Here is a 20,446-nt window from a genome sequence, read left to right as displayed (position 1 = left end):
ACTAGAGATCTCTTCAAGAAAATTAGAGATACCAAAGGAAAATTTCATGCAAAGATGGGCACAATAAAGGAAAGAAATGATAGGGACCTAACAGAAGCAGAAGACATTAAGAACAGGTGGCAAGAATACACAGAAGAACTGTACAAAAAAGATCTTCACGACCCAGATAATCACAATGGTATGATCACTCACCTAGAGTCAGACATCCTGGAATGTGAAGTCAAGTGGGCCTTAGGAAGCATCACTAGGAACAAAGCTAGTGGAGGTGATGGAATTCCAGTTGAGCTATTTCAAATCCTAAAAGATGATGCTGTGAAAGTGCTGCACTCAATATGCCAGCAAATTTGGAAAACTCAGCAGGGGGCCACAAGACTGGAAAAGGTCAGTTTTCATTCCAATCCCAAAGAAAGGCAATGCCAAAGAATGTTCAAACTACCACACAATTGCACTCATCTCACACGCTAGTAAAGTGATGCTTAAAATTCTCCAAGCCAGGCTTCAGCAATACGTGAACCGTGAACTTCCAGATGTTCAAGCTGGTTTTAGAAAAGGCAGAGGAATCAGAGATCAAATTGCCAACCTCCGCTGGATCATCAAAAAAGCAAGAGAGTTCCTAGAAAAATCTATTTCTGCTTTATTGGCTATGCCAAAGCCTTTGACTGTGTGGATCACAATAAACTGTGGAAGATTCTGAAAGAGATGGGAATACCAGACCACCTGACCTGCCTCTTGAGAAATCTGTATGCAGGTCAGGAAGCAACAGTTAGAACTGGACATAGTACAACAGACTCGTTCCCAATAGGAAAAGGAGTACATAAATGCTGTATATTGCTACTCTGCTTATTTAACTTATATGCAGAGTACATCATGAGAAACACTGGGCTGGAGGAAGCACAAGCTGGAATCAAGATTGCTGGGAGAAATATCAATAACCTCAGACATGCAGATGACACCACCCTTATGGCAGAAAGTCAAGAAGAACTAAAGAGCCTCTTGATGAAAGTGAAAGAGGAGAGTGAAAAAGTTGGCTGAAAGTTCAACATTTGGAAAACTAAGATCATGGCATCCCATCCCATCACTTCATGGCAAATAGATGGGGAAACAATGGAAACAGTGGCTGACTTTATATTGGGGGGCTCCAAAATCACTGCAGATGGTGATTGCAGCCATGAAATTAGAAGAAGCTTACTCCTTGGAAGGAAAGTTATGACCAACCTAGACAACATATTAAAAAGCAGAGACACTACTTTACCAACAAAGGTCCGTCTAGTCAAGGCTGTGGTTTTTCCAGTGGTCATGTATGGATGCAAGAGTTGGACTATGAAGAAAGCTAAGAGCCGAAGAATTGGTGCTTTTGAACTGTGGTGCTGGAGAAGACTCTTGAGAGTCCCTTGGACTGCAAGGAGATCCAACCAGTCCATCCTAAAGGAGATCAGTCCTGGGTGTTCATAGGAAGGACTGAGGTTGAAGCTGAAACTCCAATACTTTGGCCACCTGATGAGAAGAGCTGATTCACTGGAAAAGACCCTGATGCTGGGAAAGATTGAGGGCAGGAGGAAAAGGGGATGACAGAGGATGAGATGGTTGGATGGCATCACCAACTCAATGGACATGGGTTTGGGTGGACTCTGGAAGTTGGTGATGGACAGGTGGGCCTGGCATGCTGCAGTTCATGGGGTTGCAAAGAGTCGAACACGACTGAGTGACTGAATTGAATTGAATTGAATACACCTTAAGATCCATAGAACCCATCTCCATGAGTAACCTGTGAGTGGATATGGGACAGAGCACATAAAGGACGACCAATTGCACAGCTGCCTCGGGGCTCTGGGAACCTCACCCATGCAGAGCGAGCCTGGTCTCTTGCCTCTCCTGGACCTTCCTCTTAGCCAAGCTGTGCCGACCGTCAGCTCCCCGCTGGGCAAGCACACTTTCCTGGAGAGCAGGCAGCCCTCAGGCAGATCCAAACACAGCTGTTTCTCTCTCTTAGTTCAAGCTTCTCTCCCAGACTTACTTGTCCACAAAGCTTATCACCCCATGTCCCTGACACAATTCTGAGGACACAGTAGGTGCTCAATAAATGGTCACTGAAACAAACATCTGGGTCCTGTTGGAAGTCTGATATAAGAAAAAAAACAACAACAACACATAAGCCTTTTTGGCTTTCATGTTTGTTTATCTGTGTGTTGTTTTTATTGATTGATTCACTGATGTATGGTTGATATACATTACTATGTAATTTATAGGTATACAATATAATGATTCATAGTTTTTAAAGGTTATATTCCATTTACTATTATTATAAAATATTGGCTATATTCCCCGTGTTGTACAATGGATAGTGTGGTGTACATGCTCAGTCGTGTCCAACTCTTTGCAACCCTGTGGACTATAGCCCGTCAGGCTCCTCTGTCCATAGAATTTCCCAGGCAAGAACACTGGAGTGGGGTGCCATTTCCTTCTCCAGAGGATCTTCCTGACCCAGGGATCAAACCTGCATCTCCTCTGCCTCCTACATTCACAGACAGATTCTTTTTTTTTTTTTTTTCATTTATCTTTATTAGTTGGGGGCTAATTACTGTACAATATTGTAGTGGTTTTTGTCATACATTGACATGAATCAGCCATGGATTTACATGTATTCCCCATCCCGATCCCCCCTCCCACCTCCCTCTCCACCCGATCCCTCTGGGTCTTCCCAGTGCACCAGGCCCGAGCACTTGTATCATGCATCCCACCTGGGCTGGTGATCTACATTCACAGACAGATTCTTTACCACTGGCGCCATCTGGGAAGCCCTGTACAGTGTATCCTCACAGCTTATTTTATGCATAATAGTTTGTACTTCTTAATCCTCTACCCCTATATTGTCCCTCCTCCTTCCCTCTCCCCACTAGTAATCACTCTAGTTTGTTCTCTGTGTTTGTGAGTTATCTTTTTTGTTATATTCACTAGTTTGTTGTATTTTGTAAATTTCACACAGAAGTGATATCATACAGTATCTGCCTTTCTCTGTCTGACTCACTTAGCACGATGCCCTCCAAATCCATCCATGTTCTGTAAACAGCCAAACTTCATTCCATGTTTATGCCTGAGTGGTGTTATCCTGTTTGCTTTTCATTGCTTCTCTGTTCCTATATTTTGACATTCATCTTCCTAGAGCACCCCTCTTTTTAACCACACCCTGCGTGCCCGGGCTCCTCACAGAATCCAGAATTGTTTTAATGCAGATATAATTGACATATGACGTTGTGTTACTTTCAGGTATACCACATGATGATCCATTATTTGTAAACATTGCGAACTGATGCCCACAAGGAGTCTAGTTAACACTCATTGTCAGGCATAGTTACAGAATTTTGTTTTCTTGTGATGGGAACTTTTAAGATCTTCTCTCTTAGCAACTTTCAAACAAGCAACATTGTGTTAACTCTAGTCACCATGGTGTACATTTTGTTGTCAGGGCATTTATTTCAAAACTGGAGGTTTGTGGTTTATGACCCCCTTCACCCATGTTGCTCATCTTCACCCCTGCAACCCCTACTCCATTTTCTGTATCTATGAGCTCCTTTTTTTGTTTGTTTTCAGAACCCCCAATTTAGCCCCCATTGCAGCAGCTCCTTGAACAAAGCTTGGTCCCACAAGCCGAGTCTATTTCATCTCTCAGAGGAGACCTCACCTCAAACAATGATAATTGAGCTCTTAAAAGGGTCGCCTCCAGAGAGAGATCCATTTTGCTATCCCCACACCCTTCCTCCTCAGGAGATCCTTCTGTGGGAGAATGCTAGTTCTCCTCACTTCCGCTTTCCCTGCATGCTCCTGTTTGTCCTTGTGGAGCTGAGTAACCACTGAAGGCGTTTATAGTCCTGCTCATTTGGGCCCGATCCTCAGAGCACACTTCAAGCTGAACAACAGTGCAGGAATGAGGAAATAAAAAGATGCTTTGATTAAAAGTGGAGAGAGCAATTAAACTGAAACGACATCGTGCATAAGTCCATATCAGAAAGCAAGGTCATGAATTTAAGAACAATGAGAATCCACGTAACATCCTCAGACCTAAGGAGAGCTTCATTAAAGATTGAAGTTTCAAATTATTGTGAAGTTTTAGGATGATAAATTTTTTAATGGCTCAGAAAATAAAAAATAGAAGCAAAAAGACAAAAGTTCAGTTAAGGGAAGCATACAGCCCCACCTGAGACAGTTGCCTCAAACAGGAAATGTAAAATATGCATGGTGTGTTATTGAACTTACATGTTTGATTAAATTATAAGCTGGAATCTCATTTTAAAACTCCTCCAATGACCTATTACTGTTTTAATTTCAGATTTGGCATGAACCATGTTAGCAGAAGCTCCCCTCCCTGTCAGGGTGAAGCCCTAAGTTGGAGGAATTCTACATCCAGTTTTAAATTCTTGTTCGAATAGGGTTTGCAGGCAGAGAGCTTGGGATCAATTCCTTGTTCTGTCACTTTCTAGCTGTGTGACCTGGCACCAACTACTTAGCATCTCTAAACCTCAGTTCCCTCCTCTGAGAGACAGGGGTAATAATAATTTGGGATTGCTATGAAGATTAAATGAGATGAAGCAGGTAAACTGTTTAGCTCAGCTCCTGGCAGAAAGTAATCGGTGAATGTTAGCGATGATGACTACTATTACAATTGCTATTCTACTACTTTCATGACCTGATAAAGCAAGTTTTCAGTCTGGCTGAGTTTCTTCTGAGGATTAGTCTATGTACAACAGTGGCCCAGTGTTGGGCTCCAATCAGTGATAATATTGGGGCTTCGCTTGTAGCTCAGTCAATAAAGAATCTGCCTGCAATGTAGGAGACCCGGTTTCGATTCCTGGGTCGGGACGTTCCCCTGAGAAGGAAATGGCAACCCACTCCAGTGTTCTTGCCTGGAGAATCCCATGGACAGAGGAGCCTGGCAGGCCACAGTCCATGGGGTTGCAAAGAGTGGGACACGACTTAGCAACTAAACAACAAGTATAATATCAATATAATCATTGTCATGATTTACCTTGGCCATTACTTGATTTTCAAGTGTTTGCATTTTAGCTGAAAGGAAGGAAGTTAAGATGCCTCTACACTTAGAGTGAGAAAGATAAATACCATATGATATCACTTATATGTGGAATCTAGACTATGACTACAAATGAACTTATCTACAAAACAGAAACAGACTCACAGACATAGAGAACAAACTTGTGGTTGCCAAGGGAAAGGGGGTGGGCAAGGGATGGGCTGGGAGGATGGGGTTAGCAGATGCAAGCTATTATGTAGAGAATGGATAAACAGCAAGGTCCCACTGTATAGTACAAGGAACTATATTCAATATCCTGTGATAAACCATAGTGGAAAAGAATATGAAAACAAATACATATATATATACATATGTATATATATATGTATATGCTGCTGCTGCTAAGTCACTTCAGTTGTGTCCGACTCTGTGTGATCCCATAGACGGCAGCTCACCAGGATCCCCCATCCCTGGGATCCTCCAGGCAAGAACACTTGCCATTTCCTTCTCCAATGCATGAAAGTGAAAAGTGAAAGTGAAGTTGCTCAGTCGTGTCCAACTCCTAGCGACCCCACGGACTGCAGCCTACCAGCCTCCTTCATCCATTGGATTTTCCAGGTAAGAGTACTGGGGTGGGTTGCCATTGCCTTCTCTGAGTGTGGGGTTAAGTGTGGGAAATGCTTTAAAATGTTTGCAGTTATGAATTATGCCCAACTCTGTCCATTTTGTTTGCACATTAGCACATGTCCTGTGGTTGGACAGTCTTATCTCTTGCGCTTGTCCCCTCGCAGGCTAGGCAGGCTCCCAAGCTGCTTCTCACCAGCCCAAGCAGGACCCATGTTCCACTGCTCAGAGTTCTGGTCTTCACAAATCCCTGCGCACGGCCTACTGCCCCAGCTAAGTTCCTGAGGGAGACACTTGTTGGAGTGACTGTAAATTGGTGGAATCTTGACCTCACCCCCACTCCCGTGTGGAGACTAGACTTAAAGAAAGCAGTTGCCCAACTTCCTGTCTGGTTTTCCTACAAGGTTTTGAGGTCATAAGTCCAACAGAGAGAGTTCAGAACCAAGGAAAAGTTGCGGAAGGAGAAATTTAAAAATTTGAGTTTAAACCAAAAATTACTGCAAAATCTGTGATTTGAATTGTCTTTTTAAGGAAGGTTTTGTGTGTGTTTTCCATTTCCAGGCAGTTATGAGAGCTTGAGAAAGACTAGTTTAGTTCTAAGAAAACAAAAAAGTTATTTATTTTTTTTTTGTACAACTCAGTTTGGTTAAAAATCATGCAGGCTCCATCTCCAGAACTTTTTAGAACTCAAAAACAAAATTAATGGAAACATGATGGGAAAGAAAGCAAAACATGTTTTCTTTTTTTTGAAAGGGAAGGAAAACCTTTGCCGTGGTTTGTGGCTCTATAAAAATTTGTGTATTTGGTTCAATTTGTTCTGCAGTTCAGTAAATTGGAGCAGTTTGTTTTGGCTTTTGGTTCAGCTCACATCCCTGTAAATATATTTGTCCTTTGAGAAGCAAATATGCTACCAAAGAATAAGTCTAGAACAGTACCTTGTTGTTCAGTCACTAAGTCATGTCTGACTCTTTGTGACCCCATGGACTGTAGCACTCCAGGCTTCCCTGTCCATCGCCATCTAACAGAGTTTACTTAAATTTGTGTCCGTTGACTGGTACCTTATGCCCCATAAAATCTCCTCTATCAACTTGTCAGCAAATGAAATACAAGATGTGAAATCAAATGTGCTATCAGAGGCTTCTGTCTCCATGTGTGGACTTGTGGCCTCAGGGAAGCCCAGTTTCATTCTCAGACTGAGATGTGTTCTCTAGTGCTCCCAGGTGAGCTGGATTCACTGAGAAGCCAGTGCAGCTTAACCTTAGGGCATCTCAGTTGCTCAAGATACTTCCAAGGCACCAAGCGAGTCCCTAGTGATGAGCTCACACTGTAGAATTTTTTAAAAATATAACGTATAAAGATAAGTAAGTAATTGTAGCTACAATCTACTTGACTTCCCCTCCAATCGCTCTTCCCCCCCCAGTTCAAAAGGCACTGGAGCAGTAAACATCATGGCGGGCGGGGGGGGGGGGGCAGATGGGAGAAATTTGGACAAGGAATATATTTTGTTTGGAAGATTCTCTGTCACTTCCATGGATAATTAAATCATTGCTAGCTATCCTGGGGTGGCTTCCAGGACGACTCGACACTCACCATATTCCATGATTAGTGCTATGACGTGAAGGTGCAGAACTGGAGGTCAGACTGAGATACAAATGCATCCCAGGGCTCCTGGAACCAGAAGCAAATCTTTGGAAAGTTCTTTCAGCTGTTAGATATGGTGGTACATTGTTTGCATGTTTGAGTATAATAACTCGTCCCACTCTGCACACTTGCTCTTTCACATTATTTTTGCTGCACCTCCCATGAAGAAATGATGTCTGTTTCCCAATGCGTTGAATTCAGGCTACACATGAGACTTAGTTTGACCAACAAAATATAGCGGAAGTGATGGATTCAGTTTCTACAGGTCAGTGAGTTGTTTAGACTGAGGGCATTCAGAGCCCACTCTTGCCCTATTTCTACCATATGAAGAAGTCCAGGCTAGCTCCCTTGAGGATGAGCCTCCATAAGGAAAGAGATGTCCAGCTGACAGCCAATGCCAGTCACCAGCGGAGCCATCAGATGACTGCAGCTCCAGGAGTGATGGCAGGTGAGACCAGCAGAACCACCCCGCTGAGCCCAGCCCAGCTTGCTGACCCAGAGCATCATGAACAAATACAATATTCATTATTTAAAGTAGTTTTGTTTCAGAGTGACTTGTTATACTACAACAGATAACTAATTCATACAGGTAAAATTATATACAGTAGATTTGCTTCTCATCCATGCATAGTAAAATCAGAAGTGGTCTTCTGTCCGGGTTGTTCTAAACAATGCCATTATAAAATTATAAGTCATACATTTTCCTTTGTTACTTTCCATCTTTCCTTCTTTCCTTCTTTCTTTCTCTTTTTTTAATCTTGAGCATGATGTATTTGATGAGACTCAAGTCTTTTAAAATGCAGTTTGTAAAGATGCTTCAGAAACTTTTAGTATAAGAAATAAGAAATCACAGATTCATTATTTGAATGTATAAGAAGAGAATCTTCTCTTGTGAGCTTTATTTTTTATTATTAAAAGACACAAAGAAAAATCAGGTTAAAAATAAATTAAAAAAATAAAAAATTAAAAAAAATTAAAATAAATAAATAGCAAACCCTAATAGAGCACACCATTGTTTAACCTATACGCAGAGTACATCATGAGAAACACTGGGCTGGATGAAGCACAAGCTGGAATCAAGGTTTCCAGGAGGAAAATCAATAACCTCAGGTATGCAGATGACACCACCCTTATGGCAGAAAGTGAAGAAGAACTAAAGAGCCTTTTGATGAAAGTGAAAGAGGAGAGTGAAAAAGTTGGCTTAAAGCTCAACATTCAGAAAACTAAGATCAAGGCATCCAGTCCCATCATTTCATGGCAAATAGATGGGGAAACAGTGGCAGACTTTATTTTTTTGGGCTCCAAAATCACTGCAGATGGTGACTGCAGCCATGAAATTAAAAGACGCTTGCTCCTTGGAAGGAAAGTTATGACCAATCTAGGCAGCATATTAAAAAGTAGAGAAATTACTTTGCCAACATAGGTCCATCTAGTCAAGGCTATGGTTTTTCAGTAGTCATGTATGGATGTGAGAGTTGGACTATAAAGAAAGCTGAGTGGCGAAGAACTAATGCTTTTGAACTGTGTGTTGGAGAAGACTCTTGAGGGTCCCTTGGACTACAAAGGGATCCAACCAGTCCATCCTAAAGGAAATCAGTCCTGAATATTCATTGGAAGGACTGATGTTGAAGCTGAAACTCCAATATTTTGGCCACCTCATGTGAAGAACTGACTCATTTGAAAAGACCCTGATGCTGGGAAAGATAGAAGGCTGGAGGAGAAGAGGACGCCAGAGGATTATGTGTTTGGATGGCCTCACCGAACAATGGACATGAGTTTGAATAAACTCTGGGAGTTGGTGATGGACAGGGAGGCCTAGCATGCTACAGTCCATGGGGTCACAAAGAGTCAGACACAACTGAGCAACTGAACTGAACTGAACTGAATAGAGCACAATTCTGCAATGTAGATGATTGTACTTTAAAGCGAATAAAAAGAAGAAAAAAAAAAGGACTAAAAAATTGTTCCAGATGAAAGAAGCAAAAGGAAAAATGACAGTTAAAGGTAATATATATGATACTTGATTGGATCTTGAACCAGAAAAAAATTAATTTTCTTATTTTATTATGAGGACATTAGTGGGATAATTCTGAAATTTGAATAAGGTCTGTAGAGTAGATCATAGTGTTGCATCAATGTAAACTTTATGCTTTGAAAATCATTTCATTGTTATATAAGAGAAAGTCATTTTTAAAAAAAATACACAGTGAAATATTTAGGAGCAAAGAAGCATGATGTCTATATCTTACTCTCAAATGTGCATACAAATGTGTAAGAAAATATGTATACAAATAGAGCTTTAAATATGCATAAACATGTATATATATATATATATATATATAACCAAAAAATAAAGCAAAAGAAGTAAAATATTATTATTGGGGGATTATGGGCTAAGAACTTTTCTCTGTCCAAAATTATTTCAAATTAAAGTGTTGATTTTTAAAAAAAGTAATGGGAAGATGAAACAAAAGTGGTAAAGATGAACAATTAAATAAAATTGAAATTATTCTTTCAGTGTGGAGCGAACTGTAAGAACTACATGGTGGGTCGACAAGAAGAAAGGAAATTGAAGTTTTAAACAGGAGCAGACATATTTTAATACCTAAAATTAACATAAAGAACTGAGGGATTTACCCAAGATGTGTTTAGGAGGAAGGCAAGTATAGTTAAAGGCAGCAATTGGAGAAAATAAAAGCATTTCACTTTTGTGCCCCGAGCTCAGATTGTTCAATGCAGGAGTCTTGCTCTACGACCTTACCTGGAGTCTGGAAGAGAATCTTGAAAGCAGAGGGCTGAAGAAAAAGAGGATATAGAAACTGTTTCTTCACAGGTATTACTAGCAGAGGGCGGTGTAGCCGAGGAGATGCTGCTTTCAGGAGTCAGAATGCCAGGATTTACGTTCAGCCCCCGCTTTGCCCTAGGCTCTGGGGACATCACTCAACTCACCGGACCTTGGCTCAATTATCTATAGATTCAGAAGCAGTAAACCAGAGACCAGGGAGTCCTCCATGCTTTAGGGGCTAGGTTTTTGTTAACCTTTCTGTATGTTTGTTATTGATGTTTATCCTTTTCAACCGTCTTGAGTCATGAGATTAGCATCAGCAGTGGAAGAATACAGACTTCTGTTTGCTGACCTACTTCAGAGAGTCTTTGGTGTCTCCTGGTTAAAAATAATTTGCTTGGCTCCAAAAAGATGGTTGTGAAACTTTTTGACAGGACCTTATATGGAAGGACTCGACTGTGGTTAGCTGGTTTCAAATGGTGCTTGTTGAAGTTGCCGAAGACAAACTCTTTCCAGAATACTTTTGTAAAAAAAGAGGCTGCTGTGTACCTTGATTCTGAGTTCAGTCCGACTCCTACAATGACTTTCAAAGACGATGACCTTCCCAAATCCCGCCAGCTCGTATCCTCAGTCATCAAACTCCGTGTCCTGTCATGTTTACTCCTCACACTTTCTCTTCTTTCCCTCCCTCTCCCTCCCGCCCCCTGCCTCTCTCTCCAACTCTTTTCTGTTCCATTTACTTTCACAGTCTATTCTACTCTCTGGAAGAATGCCTAGGGCTCTCTGTCTTACAGACTTTCAGTAAACAGAAGAGTTTTATTGTGTCATTGGGGCTAATCTAGCTAGTTGATGGAACTGTTGAATCTGTTAAACCTGTAAAATGTCATTCTTGGGATTATGTTAACCCTTGTGATCAGTCACTAAAAACCATTACCCTGCAAGAAGTCTATCGGCAATTGTGCTCTCATCATCAATGTCCCACTTGCCCCCTCTCCCCGCATTGCCCTCCTTCTCTGGCTGCTGCTCAGGGCAGGGGTCCATATCCTGGTACCTCTGCCCTGTGAAGGGAAAGTCATTCAGTTGTGTCCAACTTTTTGCCACCCATGGACTGTAGCCCACCAGGCTCCTCTGTCCGTAGAATTCCCCAGCCAAGAATAACTAGCCCATATGCCTCTGCCCTAGCAGATGCCATAGTGTCCGATACTCAGCAGTGATGCTGGATTCAGAAAGAGAGAACTAGAAACAGTAGGTGTGCCAGATAGTAAATATACACAGGCAGATTGGAAAGGAGAGAAGGAGAGAAGGAGCAGGAGACTCAATTCCTTTGATGGTGACTGTCTAATTTTCCCAATGTGCTTCCTGATTTCCCTCCCCCTCCCCCTGCCCCCTCTTCTTCTTCTTCGTCTGGCCTTTGTTAAATCTCTTTTCACATCTTTCCTCTAGGCTCTCTCATAGTTTCTTTCTGTCTGGTATTCCAGTGACCTTATCCTTTCCAGGCCTGTCCACCGGCAAGACCCCCCACTCCACCCCCTCTGCTTAGGTAACACGCACTAACCTGGTAGCTCTCCCCGGGCACAAGGATATTTGCATTTTCAACGGGATTTCCCTGACTTTTGGATCTTTCTAGAGACCCAGCAGTCAAATAAGGGTTATCTGTATTTAAGAAATCACCCACCGTGATCCATTCTGGTTTGGATGAAAAACTGTAGTGTTTTATTCATTTAGCTGACAGCTCTTGGCATTTGGTTTTTATTCAATGTCATCATTTGGTAATGTTATTTTTTAATATTCCTGACTGGCTTTAAAAAAACAATTAAGGACTTTGGAAGTATGAAACAGTAATCAGAAGTCAGTATTTTTAAAAATTATGAAATGGAAATGAGGAAGAGCCTAAATAAATAGTGGCAGATGGTGGAGGGCTAGAAATTAGAATGATGGAGAAGAGGACAAAGGAGCCTTAACCAAGGAAAAGAAACATCTGTGCATATTTAGTATCTTAATTCAGGTGGATGTCAAGGAGTGTCAACTGTGAATGAAACAAGGGAAGTGAGATGTCCTCATTCATATATCACCAACCATCAGGGAAATGCAAATCAAAACTCACATCTCTTAGGATCACTATCATCAACAAAACAAGAAATAATCTTTGGCCAGGATTTGGAGGAAAGAGAACCCATGTGCACTGTTGATGGGAATGTAAACTGGTGCAGCTAGCATGGAAGGAGATTCCTCAAAAAAATTAAAAGTAGAAGTACCCAGCGATCCTACTTCTGGGTGTTTATCCAAAGAGAATGAATACAGGATGTTAAAGAGGTATGTGCTTTCCCATGTTCACTGTCGCATTTTTCACAATGGCCCAAATACAGAAATAATTTAAATGTCTGTCAGTGGATAAATGGATAAAGAAGATGTGGCATGTACTCATTCAATGGAATATTATATAGCCACAAGAAAGGAGGGCAACCTGCTGTTTGTGACAACATGCACGGATCCTGAGAACATTATGCTAAGTGCAATAAGTCAGAGAAAGACAAATATTGCATGACATCATCTATATGAGGGATATAGGACATAACCCAAAGCCACATATTCAGGTCTCAGTCTCATGGAGGAGCCAGACAAGGTATATAAACACAAGGGACACAAATATTGAGTTCTAATTGTAGCTAGGTGAAGAGATGGGGAAGTGTTTGCTTCCTGGTGCCTTGGTCCATGTGCTTAGTAGGGTCTCACTCCTACCAAATGCTTGTGTCTACTCCTGAACACCTTCCTAAGCTTCCCTTTCAAGGGAGGGCACAGCTGAGCATCCTGCCTATCCACACCCGAAAGATAACAGCTCTTTCTTTAGCTAAGTTTCTATTAAGGAGAAGTTACTGCATGATTTGATTGGCAGTTCAAAGGATAAGCAGAAGTCTGAAAAATCAATTCATAGCCGATCTGGAGTCTGCAAGGACCACTAGGGTCCCTATAAAAGTTGATAGTAGCCTCTTATGAAATATTCATTGGGATTGTGGTTTTGGAAACAACCAATCAATTTAAAGTAATGTTCCTTCTGGTAGACAGAGAAACCCAGCTAGCCTCACACCCACCCCAGGCTGACATTTCCCTGAACCTCCCAGCTTCATCCTTTCAGTGTGTTGCAAATGTGTGACACAAATGTAGCAGAACTGAACGCTCCCACAACGGTGCCAGACGCTCTGAAAGGGCCGGCGCAGCGGTCCGCATGCCCGACATAAATAAAACATCAGCGACCACAGGACAACAGAAGGCGTAAATGACCAGAGGTGCGCACAAGAGTCAGGTTTTGTAAGATCATCCCTGAGTGAATGCAGCTATTTTCGTCATTTTTTCTCAGACCAGGGCTGAATGGTTGAGTAGGAAGCCTTGGGAAGCCCCTAGAAACCAGGGAAGGATCCCAGACATGCAGAACTTCCAAGCAGCAAACACAGGCTGTCTTGCTGGGGAAATAGTTTTCTGGGAGGCTTAGGAAATGAATGGAGGGAGAAGCAGCGGGTGAAAGAGAAATGGGTAAGGGTGTCCTCTTTTTCAAAGTGAAATCTTCAAGTCTCAGTAAACTTTTCCTATTTGAACTGTGGTGCTGCAGAAGACTCTTGAGAGTCCCTTGGATTGCAAGGAGGTCAAATCGGTCAATCCTAAAACAAATTAACCCTGAATATGCATTGGAAAGACTGATACTGAAGATGAAGCTCTGATACTCTGGTCACCTGATGTCAAGAGCCAACTCATTGGAAAAGACCCTGATGCTGGGAAAGATTGAGGACAGGAGGAGAAGCAGGTGGCAGAGGATAAGATGGTTGGATGGCATCACTGACTCAATGGACATGAATTTGAGCAAACTCTGGGAGATAGTGAAGGACAGGGAAGCCTGGCATGCTGCAGTCTATGGGGTCGCAAAGAATCAGGTATGACTTAGCAATTGAACACCAACAACAACTGCATTTACTCTAAATCCACAGGGGGCCATGGCTCATGCAAAAGTCTAATGGCGCCGGTGCCCTGGTCATTGATAGTGCAGGGAGACGAATTGCCGAAAGCCTTTCCCCGTGTTTGGAGGGTCCATCCTGTCCCTTGCAAACCCTGGCGCTTTCGCACATGTCTGTCTTTAAAAAAAAAAAAAAAAATTAAAAAAAAAAAAAAGTCTAATGGCACCAAGCATGATATTTCACAGGTAGGAGGAACCTAGTGAAGGTATTGAACTATTTTTATCTTTAACTTGATTAATTCTTTCTTCCTTCTTTCCTCCAAACCCTGGATTCTCCTTTAACATGACTTTGGTTTCATGAAATCCTAACATCTGATTAGGAGTGGAAAGGCAGGCAGAGAAGACAGAATTATGTAAATTGAAATGAGTATAAATAGTAAATTTGAGGACTTCCCTGGTGGCTCAGATGGTAAAGAATCTGCCTACAATGTGGGAGACATGGGTTTGATCCCTGGGTTGGGAAGATCCCCTGGAGGAGGGCATGGCAACCCACTACAGTATTCTTGCCTGGAGAATCCCCATGGACAGAGAAGCCTGGTGGGCTAAAGTCCATGGGGTCACAAAGAGACTTTCACTTCCAGTCAAGATGGGATGTAGGAAAAAGAGGACAAAATCCTTGAAAAGATGATTTTCAGAAGTTGGACATAAGCAGAAGACAGTGATTCCTGAGACAGGAGAAACAGACGAGGTTAGCCCACCATCACCTGGAGGGGAGGGCCATCAGGTAGAGCCGGGCAGGCCCTCTGAGTTCACAAGAAGGTGCTGGGAGGACGAGGAAGTCAGAAGCGCTGGAGTTCTCTGGGCAGAGAACCAGAGAGGCAAGAGCTCCATAGACAGAACTCTAAAACTCTGCAGAGGGCCCCCTCCCCTCAGTTTGCAGAATGCTGATCAGCGTCTGCATGTGATGAAACTACCCGAGGCCAGGAAGAGAACCACCAGGAAGGATTACAGAGAACAGCTGCCTCAGCTCACACGGGACCAGCCATCCTTCGTGCAGAAAAATTGGAACCCTTGTCATTTATACCACATCAGTTGGGGGTGGGCGGGTGGAGGAGGGATGGAGTAGGAGTTTGCGTTAGCAGATGTGAACTATTATATATGGGATGGATAAATATGATCCTACTGTATAGCACAGGGAGCTATATTAATATCCTGTAATAAACCATAATGGAAAAGAGTATGAAAAAGAACATATATGTGCACATATAACTGAATCACTCTACTGTACAGTAGAAAGTAACACGGCACTGTAAATCAACTATAGTTCAATAAGATAAATTTAACATTTATATTATCAGTTTAAAGACTCATGTAGTACTGCCTTAGTAGTGAAAAAAACTTCAAAAGGGGATCTGCTTGGACCCAGTCAACAAAGCTAAAAACAAGCCACAAAAGGATCCAATCCTTTTGAAGGAAATGAATGGCATTCCAGAACAAAGCTAAGAAATATATATAGTAACACAAAATATCCAGATTCTAACAAGGTAAAATGCAAGCCATTATTATCCAATCAGAAAGTGCTAGACAGGCAAAGAAACAGGAAAAAATAAATCAGTTGCAGAGTGGAGGTGGGTGGGTGGGGGGCCATTTGCAGCTTTGATACTTAAGGAAGAAATAATATTAATTCTATACAAACTCATCAATGAAATTCCAGATGAGGGAATACTCACTTATTCATTCTATGAGGCCAGCATCCCTTGGATACCAAAACCAGACAAAAATATTACAAGAAAGATGACTAGCATCCTTAAGAATATAGATGTAAAAATCCTTAACAAAGTTGTAGCAAATTTAATCAAACAATATATTAAAAGGGTATCAAGTCCAAGTCAAGTGGGGTTTATTCTAGAAATACAAGGTTGATTTAACATTTGAAAATCAATCATATGATTCATATATTAACACGCTACATGATCACCTCAATAAATGCAGAAAAACTACTTGGCAAAATTCAACATCTGATAAAAACTGATATTCCTGATTTTAAAAAAACCTGTTTATAGACTAGAAATAGAACGAAATTTCCTTGACCTGATCAAAAACATCTACAAACCACCTACAGCTAATATCATACTCAGTGACTAAAGACTGGAGTCTTTCTCTCTGAGATCAGAAACAAGGAAAAGATGTCCACTCTCACCACTTCTATTCAACATTATACTAGAGGTCCTAGCCAATGCAATCAGAGAGGGAAAAGAAAGAAGAATCTTTTAGATTAGAAAGGAAGAAGGGAAACATATAAGAGCAAAAATTATCTAAGAATATGAAGAAACTTTGGTATGTACGTGTGTGTGTGCTAAAACTTTTCAACTTATATTTTAAACATGTACTGTTTCTTTTATATCCACTATACCCAATAAAACTAAATAAGTAAATTAATTTCCTAAATTGTTCAATTAAGAAAAATAATATTATTTGTGTGTGTGTGTAACCTTCCAGTTTTCAAAGAAATACTACTTTCATTTCTGATTTTCCCAAGACCCTTGGGGAGTTAGGAGGTGGAGTAGTGCTGTTTCCATTATTCAGAGGATGTCTGATCTCAGACAGGTAAAGTATCTTGAAGTTCGCATGGTCAAGCAGTGGTACACCCACAGTTAGAATCCAGGTTTTCTAACCTCTGGAACAATCACAATACCTGCGCTGTTTAGAATACAAGTCTCAGGGGAAACATTGCAGTTGACTTGTTGGAGATTCCATTAGCCAAATTCAACCAATAAATCTCCAACATCATTGATAAAGGTTTAGAATAAGATCAAAATTACAAGTGATAGTTTGAAAGGATTTTCAATCACAAAATGCAAAGTACCTTACACTCCAGCCACCCTGATGAGTTATTGGATAGTTTATTGATCAATCATGTTGGGTAATCATTGTAAATCTGGAAGCTGTAGGACAGAGGACCTGTGTAATGGCACCCAAGTCATTCCCAATAAAAGAAGGAGTGCATAAAGGAAGGTTTTCTTTATGACTAACACACTGTCCTTGTGACTCTCAGATTCCTAGCGATGCTCTTGTTCTTAACTACAGATGTATTTTCTCTCGATGTGTATTTGAGTTTTTCGTTTATCTAAAACATCTAATAGCCAGTGAGGGACAGGGACGGCCCCTGCAGTTCAAAGATCTACACTGCATCTGTAAAAAGGTTTGAATACGTAAGGGAAACATAAAATCCCAAGTCCTGCTTTATTGCTCCTCAGATAGGTTTCTTGGACAAGACTTGCACCCGAGCTCCAGCTTTCATGTCGCATCTAAAGAGGGCAGATTGTTAGGGAGGAATAGCTGCAAGTGAATCTGTTGCCCTTCCAGTCAGTCTTTCTAGGAAATGAGGACTACAGTAGGCAAACAATACAATCATTGTTTTTATTTTCAGTTTTCTACCGGAAACTGGTCTCTTCAACTTGTGAACTAGACAGACTATTCATCCCTTGTCGGGGCCACCCCTTTCACCAATCCTTCTCAGTTAGCTTAATGAGCCCCATTTCGCTGTCTGCCCTCTCGTCTCACTTGACTGGATGTGCAAGATTCCTAGTGCTTTTCAGTTCCTCCCTTGAACTTTAATCGTTCAAAGACATTTCTATTTCCTTCACTGCAGTGTAAGCACCTTGAAAGCAGTATTATATTTCACTCAACTGTCTCCAACACTTCGGCCACCTGATGTGAAGAGCCAACTCATTGGAAATGACCCTGATGCTGGGAAAGATTGAGGGCAGGAGGAGAAGGGGGAGACTAAGCATGAGATGGTTGGACGGTATCACCAATTCAATACACATGAATTTGAGCAAACTCCAGGAGATAGTGAAGGACAGTGAAGCCCGGCGTGCTGCAGCCCAGGAGGTCACAAAGAGTCGGACATGACGTAGTGACTCAACAGCAACCGGCTCATCACACAAACCTCTCTCCTGGCTAATTCATAACACTGAGCAGATATGAAGATGGGTAAGAGAAAAGAACACAACAGACAAAACGCACAACTGTGTGTCCATAGCTTAGATTACGAAGTGGCGGATTACCGCGACCTTGGGGATCCCACCTGTGTCTCTCACCAGTCCCATCGTTGACATTGTTTAATTTAATCAAATTTAAAGTCATATAATATCTTAACAACTTTGCCAAATGATACAAGGAATTTGGAACACCATAACTTTGCATACTCTTTTTTTGTAGTGCATTTTTTAATCCTGTTTTTTAAATCCTACAGAGTTGATTGATACTATTTTACACAGCCATCGTTTGCATAGGTTTATCCCTCCGTGTACTCCCTCTTACACCTCAGATCTACATTTGAAGTCGCCTTCCTTTTCATGAAACGTTGCCTTCAAAATTTCATTAACAAAAGTTACTGCTAGAAGGCACATCCCTGGTGGTCCAATGGTTAAGACTCCCAGCTATATATACACAGGTTGGAAAAGTTTTTATTGATCTGAAAATTAGCTTATTTTACTTTCATTTCTGGTAGATTTTCCTTTTGCTAAAAACACAATTCAGGTTAGCATCTGTTTTCTCTGTGTGTGTGCTAAGTTGCTTCAGTCAAGTCCGACTCTGCAACGCTATGGGCTGTAGCCCACCAGGCCCCTGTGTCCATGGGATTCTATTTCTTCTGTGAGTCTATTTCTGTTTTGTAAACAATTTTGTTTGTATCATTTTTAAAAGATTCTTATTAGTTTATCAATATCTTTAGTTATTTTGTAGCCCAGCAGGCTTTGTTGGTGTAAGTGGAAGAACTGGTCAGGGTATCTTGTATCCAGACTGTTGGAATCACAAACTTTCCACTGTCTTTTCATTGTTATCGCAACAATGATCATGTGTAAACATAGTCTCATTTACAATGATGGAAAAGATGTTACTTTGGGAAAACATGCTTCCTTTTCTTGTCGCCATAGCAAAGATCTTGAGAGAGGGTGAAAAACAACAGAATCAAAGAACCAAGGTCACCAGGGAGACACAAAGGATTAAAAGCAGGCAAGTGGGAGGCAGGCTGTAATAACTCCTGAGCCGGAAGCGGTGAGCTCCCCCCAGTTGGATGGACTTCCGTGGTCAGGACAGGTGCATCTGAAGAGACTTGGGAGGATAATGCTGGACATTAGCAAGGCTCTAAATTTAGATCTCTTTCCAGAAATGACACGCATTTAGATTGTGTTCTTAGACCCATCAGATACTGTTGATGAAAACTAATTGTTTGGAAACTCATTTTTCTAGGTGTCTGCATCAAAAACTCTATAACTCAACATGGATTATTAGACTTGTATTTCTGCCTGAAAATCCAACCAACTTTGAATGTTTTGCTTCCTGGTTCAAAGCTTGAACTTTGCTCTTTTCATTGAATGCCCCCAAATAGTAGATTAATATTAAATGTTAACCAACCCTCTATTGCTTACATTTAAAAATTTAATTTGATAAGAGCTTTTCTCTAACCTATCCAGTGAACACACTTCAACTGTGAATGAATTCCATGAATATGTGTTCTATTCAACAATTAGTAGATTCTGAAAGAAGTAATTTCTTCTCTGTCAAGCCGTTTCCACTAGTGGGTCAAATCCTATTGATTTGACTTCTGTATGTGATTTGTGGCTCCATGTGATTTGGGCCTTTGGGTCTCTTTTCATTTAATTTTAAAGTCTTCTGGGAATCACTTCTCTCTTGTCATGCATTACTTGAGAGTTGTGCAGAATAATTTTCCATTTTGATGAATGAACCAGGTAGGGAAGACAGTCAGGAAGATTCCAATCTCTACAAAGCATTGTTCACACCTGGAGAAGAGGAAGATAGAATATGTGTTTCTTTCTTGGCATTTTATAATTTTCCCCAAATGTATTAGTGGCAGTTTCTTAGCCATATTTATTAATTTCTCATGAAAATCCAGTCAAAATATTTTCATCTTACCAGTAGTCTTTCAAGATTTGCTGTTCTTTTAATAAGCCTTTATGACTATATTTTGATAAGTGAAGATGAATGATTGTTCTAAGACAAATTCACTTTTATCTGTTTTTTTTTTTTTTTTTCCAGATTTAAGACATGAGTTTGCACAAATTCCTAGAGATAGTGACGGACAGGGAAGCCTGGCATGGTGCAGTCCATGGGGACACAGAGAGTCAGATATGACTTTGCAACTGAAGAACAACAAGACTATGTAAATAAGTGTATGAGGGACTTCTGTGTTGCTCCAGTGGCTAAGTCTCCACACTCCCAATGCCAGGGGGTCCAGATTCAATTCCTGTTCAGAGAACTAGATCCCACATGCCACAGCTAAGAGTTCACGTGCCACAACAAAGATGGAGCATTTAAGATCCGGTGCAGCCAAATATTAAATATTTAAGTAAACTATTTAAAAAAAATAATAATACATAAAAATAAAGTGCATTATGTGATAAAG

General features: G+C 41.1%; 1 non-coding gene across 1 annotated transcript; it reads left to right on the top strand.

Annotated features, from left to right (window-relative positions):
- The first annotated feature begins 14,036 nt into the window (after positions 1–14,036).
- On the top strand, positions 14,037–14,187 carry LOC122425899. Its single transcript, XR_006265051.1, has one exon. It is a non-coding gene; the product is annotated as a small nucleolar RNA SNORA71 (small nucleolar RNA).
- Positions 14,188–20,446: the final 6,259 nt, after the last annotated feature.

The sequence above is a fragment of the Cervus canadensis genome, chromosome 23 (genome assembly GCF_019320065.1).
Source record: "Cervus canadensis isolate Bull #8, Minnesota chromosome 23, ASM1932006v1, whole genome shotgun sequence".
Classification (NCBI taxonomy): Eukaryota; Metazoa; Chordata; class Mammalia; order Artiodactyla; family Cervidae; genus Cervus; species Cervus canadensis.
Note: the sequence above shows the minus strand (reverse complement) of the source record. Positions and strands in the feature narration are given on the sequence as shown.